Source organism: Lissotriton vulgaris, chromosome 11 (assembly GCF_964263255.1).
Source record: "Lissotriton vulgaris chromosome 11, aLisVul1.2, whole genome shotgun sequence".
Taxonomy (NCBI): domain Eukaryota; kingdom Metazoa; phylum Chordata; class Amphibia; order Caudata; family Salamandridae; genus Lissotriton; species Lissotriton vulgaris.
In genome coordinates this window covers 970,554,286-970,562,755 of record NC_141699.1, presented here as the reverse complement: position 1 = coordinate 970,562,755, position 8,470 = coordinate 970,554,286, and positions in this window count along the sequence as shown.

Below are 8,470 nucleotides of genomic sequence, written 5' to 3'. Positions count from 1 at the left end.
AAACAGCCACCCTCATCCTCCTGGACCTATCAGCAGCCTTTGACACAGTCTGCCACCGCACCCTATGAGCACGCCTCCATGACGCCGGAATTCAAGAGAAGCCCTGGCCTGGACCACATCCTTCCTCTCCGGCAGAACCCAAAGCGTCCGCCTCCCACCCTTCCGCTCGAAATCCACTGTGATCATCTGCGGCGTCCCACAGGGATCCTCCCTCAGCCCGACGCTGTTCAATATCTACATGTCACCGCTCGCCCACGTCGCACGACAACATAACCTCAACATCATCTCCTACGCAGATGACACCCAGCTGATCATATCCCTCACAGAAGACCCCCAAACCGCTAAAGCCAACCACAACAGAGGAATGAAGGCCTTTGCCGACTGGATGAAGGACAGCAGACTGAAGTTGAACTCAGACAAGACGAAGGTCCTCATTCTCGGACCCACCCCATCAGCCTGGGACGACTCTTGGTGGCCCACATCTCTAGGCACAGCCCCGGAACCCACAGACCATGCACGCAACCTGGGGGTCATCCTAGACTCCACCCTCTCCATGACCAGGCAAGTCAACGCCGCCTCCGCGTCCTGCTTCAACACCCTCCGCATGCTCCATAGGATCTTCAAATGGATCCCTCCCGACACGAGAAAAAAGGTCACCCAAGCCCTCGTCACCAGCAGACTCAACTACGGGAACGCCCTCTACTCAGGAACAACAACGAAGCTCCTAAAACGACTACAACAAATCCAGAACGCCTCGGCACGACTGATCCTCAACGTCCCCCGACGCAGCCACATCACCCCCCACCTGAGAGGCCTGCACTGGCTCCCCGTCAACAGAGACGTCATCATCTGAAGAGGGCACAAGAACAACTGGCCAGAAGACTGGTTCCCAGCAACCTTCTACCAGTCGTAACAACACACCAAATATTCCTGAGACATCTGCGGTTCATTTTTTGGAAAAAGGTTCAGGAGACAGAGACGACCCCGGAGGGGCAAAAGAAATGAAAAAGAAACGGAGCGGGACACCAGGAGCAGTGCAGCCTCCAAGAAGATAGAGAAACAGAAGAAGAAATTAACCTAGTGGTGAATATATCCTCCTATATGCTAACAGAGGAAGAAAATAAAATTCTGCAAAAAGGTATTTCTTTTATACCTACTAGCCACACCAACGAGCTAGAACTTGAAATCAGTTTATTCAAATGTATGCGCAATCTACGGCTCAGACACTTCTTTGAAAACATAGTAACAGACACCGAAAGCAACCAATCAGATCAACTCAAAGGACTACGTCCAAAAAGCACATTCATTGCACCCATGAGCCACAAATCCTTTGATATTTTTGAGAACTTAGTTAGAGCAGATATACATAGTTTCAACTACAAACGCAACAGGAAACATACCAACATGACCAATAAAGAATATGCTCTATTGAACAAATTGGCCAACAACTCTCAGATCACCTACCAAATGGCTGACAAAGGGGGAGCATTAGTCCTTATGGACACTGACTTCTATGTACGACAACTACGCGAACACTTATCTGATGAGAATACATATAGCGCTATCAATTACAACCCCACCAAACAGTTCAGTGCAGTTTTGAATACTATTGTCTCTACAGCCTGCGAAAATGGAGTTATAAATCAAAAAACTGGCAAATATTTGACTACTCTACATCCCAAAACACCTAACATGTATATGACTCCCAAGATACACATAAATCTGATTCACCCTCCATTTAGACCAATAGTTTCAACTTGAGGAAGCATCCATGAGCCAGTGGGCAAACTGCTAGATAAATATCTTCAACCTTATGTTCAAAAGATACGTACCTATGTAAAGGATACAACAGATTTTCTCAACCACATCAGTAAAGTCACATTTGGACAAGATGAACAGATCTGGCTGTGTTCTATTGATGTCAAATCACTCTATACTTCCATACCACATGACCTGGGTATGGAAGCAGTTGAAAATATTCTGCTCAACTCAGATCTGAACACTGACTTTCAAATTTTTATCATGCAGTTGATACACTTTACTTTGTATCAAAGCTATTTTCAATGGGAGGACCAGCAGTTTGTACAGTTGTCCGGTACGTCTATGGGCAACTGTGCAGCGCCGGTCTACGCTAATATCTTCATGGGACATTTTGAAGAGAATCACATCTTGAATCAACCCAGTTGGAAGACACATGCTGCTATATTCCTAAGATACATTGATGACATTTTTGTCATATGGAGAGGAGACCATGAGTCGCTTAATACAGCACTCACCGATTTGAACACCATCAACGACCGCATCCAATTCACTTTTGAATATCATCAGAACTCGATTGCATTTTTGGATGTTAAGGTTGACCGTATATTGGACCACCTGGAAACTGATCTATACAGAAAATCTACAGATCGCAACAACACTCTTCGTTACAGATCATTTCATCAACCGGCCTTAAAAAACCACCTACCATACTCTCAATTACTACGTGTAAAACGGATTGTGTCCAATGTTAATCAAGTTGAGACTCAAACAGCTACCATGATCAAAAGATTTGAACGAAGGGGATAGCCTGTGGATATTCTCAAGAACGCCAAGGATCACAGTGAGAAAGTGACCCGCAATGAATTACTGACGTTCAAACACAAACCAGCAACTAGAAGATCAGTAGTAGTGTCAAAATACTCTGTGACTAGTAAAGCATACAAGGCATCCATTCTTAAGCATTGGCCAATCATCAGCACTGAATCTGATTTCAACCATATTTTTGAGAAATCTCCTTTATTTGCCTATAAACGGGGCAACAACATCAAAGAAATCATCACAAGACCTGATTCAGGCACCACTAAACACAATAGAGGCAATCAATCATGCCTCAATTGTAAAAATTGCAACAATTTAATCAAAGGACCAATAATTAAACATCCTATGAAAGGAACCAATATACAACTTAAGTTCAATGCCACATGTGACACTGAAAACGTTATATACATCTTAAAGTGCCCCTGTGGGCTTGTCTACACGGGAAAAACAGCAAGAAAGTTAAAAACAAGAATCAACGAACATAAAAGCAACATTAGGACAGGAAGTGTAAATTCCACGATAGCTACACACTTCAAAGAAGCACGTCACAACATCAGCCAGCTGTAGTTTGCCGCTATCGAAGTAGTGAAAAAACGTGATGACAGATACAATAATAATTTCTTGCTATAAAGAGAGAACTATTGGATCAAATATTTACAATCATTGAAACCACATGGTCTCAATGATCGAATGGAATTTTTTATGTTATCTGTAATTATTTATCATGTTTACATTTAGTTGTCTGCAATCTTGACCACTATGTGCTATATCTTGCACTTTACCTATACTCTTTTTTCTTTCACTATATCGCTTCATACATACATATCTCCACTCTTCTATTACCCTCATTCCTACTCTCTCATCCTCGTTTTTCTCCTTTATGTTTTCACTGTTTTCCCCTTGTTATTTATAGTGATGATTTCCGTGTTTTTCTAAGCAATCATATCGCTGTTGCAATTTGCACATTCCATCATGGCGCCTACACTTGAGTCCTTTCTCTATGCTCATTGCACCATAACCGGATATAGTTTTCCGGGACAGCCTACCGCTGCCAGTACGCCGATTATGGTGACCTGGATGAGAGCGTTTGATATCGAGCATTTTTTGCCAAAAGTAAGCGAAAGATTCATCATTGCACCATTCTATGTACTAACTTTACTTGCATGATATTTTTAAAATAATGGGAGCACTTTTCAGTCTACTATTTTGAATAGCGGTACCTCTCTGTGAGGTATTAAACACAGCGCGCCTCCTGAACTACTGCTGAACACGATTTTAGTTACGTTTTTTATGTCTAATTTGGAGTATGTGTGGACACCGGGCTTTACTATTTACATTTACTTTACAATTAATACACCTTCTCATTCTGTCTTTCTCACCCGCCTCTCATTTTATATACCCGACACTAAGTTGGTCACATTTTCATCCGTGATTCGAGCTTTTGCATGTATTTATTTAACTACTTTCGTTAAGTAGTCTTCAGGTATCGACTATAGCCATATATTTTTGTATCGTTTCACAGAATACCCCTGATGAAGAACCTAGTGTACGAAATGCATTGGGTGACTCGTTATCTTGAATAGAGAAGTGATGCAGCGTTTGAACATGTTTTGAAACACTCTTTATGGATTGACAAGGATTGATATTATGACTTCATGTGGAGCAACATGAAATAAAAGAACCACATTGTTAACATCATTTTCTTTGGATTCAACGTACTCAACTTTTTGATACAACGCCTGAAGTAGCGTTCCTCTTGGTTGTGCCCAGGGAGTTGGCACCTAACCTAGGTACAGCTGCCCGAGTTCATATTTCCACACCTCTATCCCAGGAGCACACCACAACAGATCTACCTCGAATACCTGCGGAGTATGAACCCTTTACTTTATTTGTTATTCAAAGAGTGGAAAGATATAGAACAGAAAAGAGGATGACTTGAGCAGTCACGTGACGTGCGCGGGGCAGAGTGAAGTGGGCAAAAAGGTTGAATAAAGTATCCACTCACAAAAATAGGCAGAGGCAGGAGATGTATAAATTCAGCAGTTTTATTGCAAGTTGAGTCACGGCATATCACGGGAGTGCTGCTGCCTTCAAGTCGGACCATGAGCTGAATGCTCTTGTGGGACCATGAGCTGAATGCACTTGTGGGACACCCCCGCGCCGCACGGCCACCAGCTGCTGCGTGTGCCCCTTGCCTGCCCTCTGCCTCGCTGCTGCCTCGTTTGCCGGTTGCCGGCTGCCTCCGCTGCGGTTGATTTTGCCCTTGTTTTGTCGAGAATTTGTGCCTGTTCTGTTTAACTTTCATTTTGCCCTTGTTTTGTCAAGAATTTGTGCCTGTTCTGTTTAATTTTTATTTTCCCCGTGTTTTGGTTTTCCTTCCTTGTTGTCCGCCTACCTCGCCGCCCTCCGCCCTCCCTTCCCGCCACCGCCGCTTTTCCCCGCCCCTTTTTCTATTCTGTACCCTCCCCGCTCCCGCCTCCCAGCTGCTCCGCCCACCCGCGCACTTGGCCTTAAATGGCGACCGTGCGACGCAGGTGAGTGTGACCCACTTGTGGGACACCCCCGCGCCGCACGGCCACCAGCTGCTGCGTGTGCCCCTTGCCTGCCCTCTGCCTCGCTGCTGCCTCGTTTGCCGGTTGCCGGCTGCCTCCGCTGCGGTTGATTTTGCCCTTGTTTTGTCGAGAATTTGTGCCTGTTCTGTTTAACTTTCATTTTGCCCTTGTTTTGTCAAGAATTTGTGCCTGTTCTGTTTAATTTTTATTTTCCCCGTGTTTTGGTTTTCCTTCCTTGTTGTCCGCCTACCTCGCCGCCCTCCCTTCCTGCCACCGCCGCTTTTCCCCGCCCCTTTTTCTATTCTGTACCCTCCCCGCTCCCGCCTCCCAGCTGCTCCGCCCACCCGCGCACTTCGCCTTAAATGGCGACCGTGCGAACGCGCAGCGGTCACGCGCAGCGGGCGCGCCGATTGTACGCCGAAGGCGCGCCAAAGGTAAGCCCGTCTACGCCTGGACCGCGCCCAGTGCCAGGACCCCTGGCCCTCGAGGACCCCGACCGACCCGCCTGACGTACTCCGCCGCCACCCTCACCGCTCTCAACACCGGCCGACTCCCAGAATGCCATCAAGCCACTCCACGACGTACCCACGGACCTTTCAGCTGCCACGCCTGCAAGTTCGCCTGCATCCGGACCAGCCTCGCACCAGCACCCACCAAGCCGAACACCAGCAGCACCCACCTCAAGTGCATCCTGCTCAACACCCGCTCCGTCCACAGACACGCCATCGAACTCTGGAACCTCCTCGACACCACAGCTCCAGACGTTGCCTTCCTCACGGAGACCTGGATGAACGCCTCTTCAGCTCCCGACATCGCCATCGCCATCCCAGAGGGCTAAAAGATCGTCCGGAGGGACCGAACGCCAACCAGATGGGAGGAGGCATCGCCATCATCCACAGGAGCACCATCCGTCTCACGACCAGCACCGACAACACCCTGACCACCGCCGAACACCTGCATTTCCAGATCCACACCAACCCGAACACCACCTTCAGAGGCACCCTGATCTACCGACCCCCTGGACCACGCACGCAATTCAGCGAGGACATCGCCGACTTCGTCAGCCCGCATGCCCTCCCCTCCGCTGACTACATCCTCCTGGGAGACCTCAACTTCCATCTGGAGAACAACAACGACCGCAACACCAGCACCCTGCTCGACAACCTCGCCAACCTGGGACTCAAGCAACTGGTGTCCACCCCCACCCACCTCGCCGGACACACACTCGACGCAGTCTTCTCTTCCAGCACAGACATCGACTTCAGCCACGCCACAGAGCTTCAATGGACGGACCACAGCTGCGTCCACTTCACCTTCAAGAAAACGACGACCCACCAACACCAGAAACAGGCCGCCCGCAGAAGCTGGAACAAGATCACAGCAGACCAGCTCGCCACCTCCCTGAGCCAGCACCCTCCTGCCAGCTCAGCGAACCCCAGCCAGGCCGCCGACAACCTCACGAAGTGGATCAGCAACTGCGCGGACGAACTCGCCCCACTGAGGACCCCGCCCAGCAGACCCGGCAGCAAGAAAGCCCCATGGTTCACCGACGAACTCAAGAGCTCCAAGAAGAACTGCCGAGCCCTCGAGAAAGTCTGGAGAAGGGAACCGACACCGGACAACAGGACCTCCTTCAAACTTGCCACCCGGAAACACCACCAGCTGATCCGCGCCGCCAAGAAAACAGCATTCAAGGACCGGTTGGACAACAACGCACACAACTGCAAGGAACTCTTCAACATCGTGAAAGAGCTTTCCAACCCCAGCGCAGGAAACAACGACATCACCCCATCGCAAGACCTCTGCAACTCCCTCGCTTCATACTTCCACAACAAGATCGCGGACATACACAACAGCTTCAACAACCAACCAACGCACACCATGACCGAGCAACCACCCCCCACCACCACCCTCCACGCCTGGACCCCGATCAGCACCGAAGACACCATCCGCACGATGAACTCCATCCACTCCGGATCACCGACCGACCCCTGCCCTCACCACGTCTTCAACAAGGCCGACGCTGTCATCGCACCCCACCTGCGAGACATCATCAACACATCTTTCGACACCACCATCTTCCCTGAGAGCTGGAAACACGCCGAACTCAGCGCTCTACTCAAGAAACCAACAGCGGACCCCACCGACCTCAAGAATTACCGCCCCATCTCGCTCCTCCCGTTTCCAGCCAAAGTCATCGAGAAGACCGTCAACAAGCAGATGGCCGCTTTCCTCGAGACGAACGGATCCCTCGACCCCTCACAGTCCGGCTTCCGAGCCAACCACAGCACCGAGACCGCCCTCATCGCCGCCACCGATGACATCCGAGCCCTGATGGACAATGGAGAAACAGCGGCCCTCATCCTCCTAGACCTCTCCGCGGCATTCGACACGGTCTGCCACCGCACCCTAGTACGGCGCCTCAGCAACATCGGAATCCAGGACAAGGCGCTGGAATGGATCATCTCCTTCCTCGACGGAAGAACACAGAGAGTCCGCCTACCACCGTACAAGTCAGAGGCCTCCGAAGTCATCTGCGGCGTCCCCCAAGGATCATCTCTGAGCCCCACCCTCTTCAACGTCTACATGAGCCCCCTCGCGGCCATCGTACGCAAACACAACCTCAGCATAATCTCCTACGCCGACGACACCCAGCTGATCCTCTCCCTGACCAACGACCCCGCCGCCGCCAGAGCCAACCTGCACGAAGGGATGAAAGAGGTAGCCGAGTGGATGACGACCAGCCGCCTGAAACTGAACTCGGACAAGACGGAGGTCCTCATCCTGGGCTCCTCTCCCTCCGCCTGGGACGACTCCTGGTGGCCTCCCGCCCTGGGCACCGCACCCAAACCGACAGACCATGCACGCAACCTGGGCTTCATCCTGGACTCCTCCCTCTCCATGACCAGGCAAGTCAACAACGTCTCCTCGGCGTGCTTCAACATCCTACGCATGCTACGGAAGATCTTCTGGTGGATCCCCACCGAGACCAGGAAGACCGTCACCCAGGCCCTCGTCACCAGCCGACTGGACTACGGCAACGCCCTCTACGCCGGTACCACCGCCAAGCTCCAGAAGAGACTCCAGCGGATCCAGAACGCCTCAGCCAGACTCATCCTCGACATCCCACGAACCAGCCACATCTCCGGACATCTGAGAGACCTTCACTGGCTCCCCGTCAACAAAAGAATCACCTTCCGCCTCCTCACCCAAGCACACAAAGCCCTACACGACCAAGGCCCGAGCTACCTCAACAGCCGAGTCAACTTCTACACTCCCAAACGCCACCTCCGATCAGCCAACCACGCCCTCGCCGCCGTCCCCCGCATCCGAAGAGC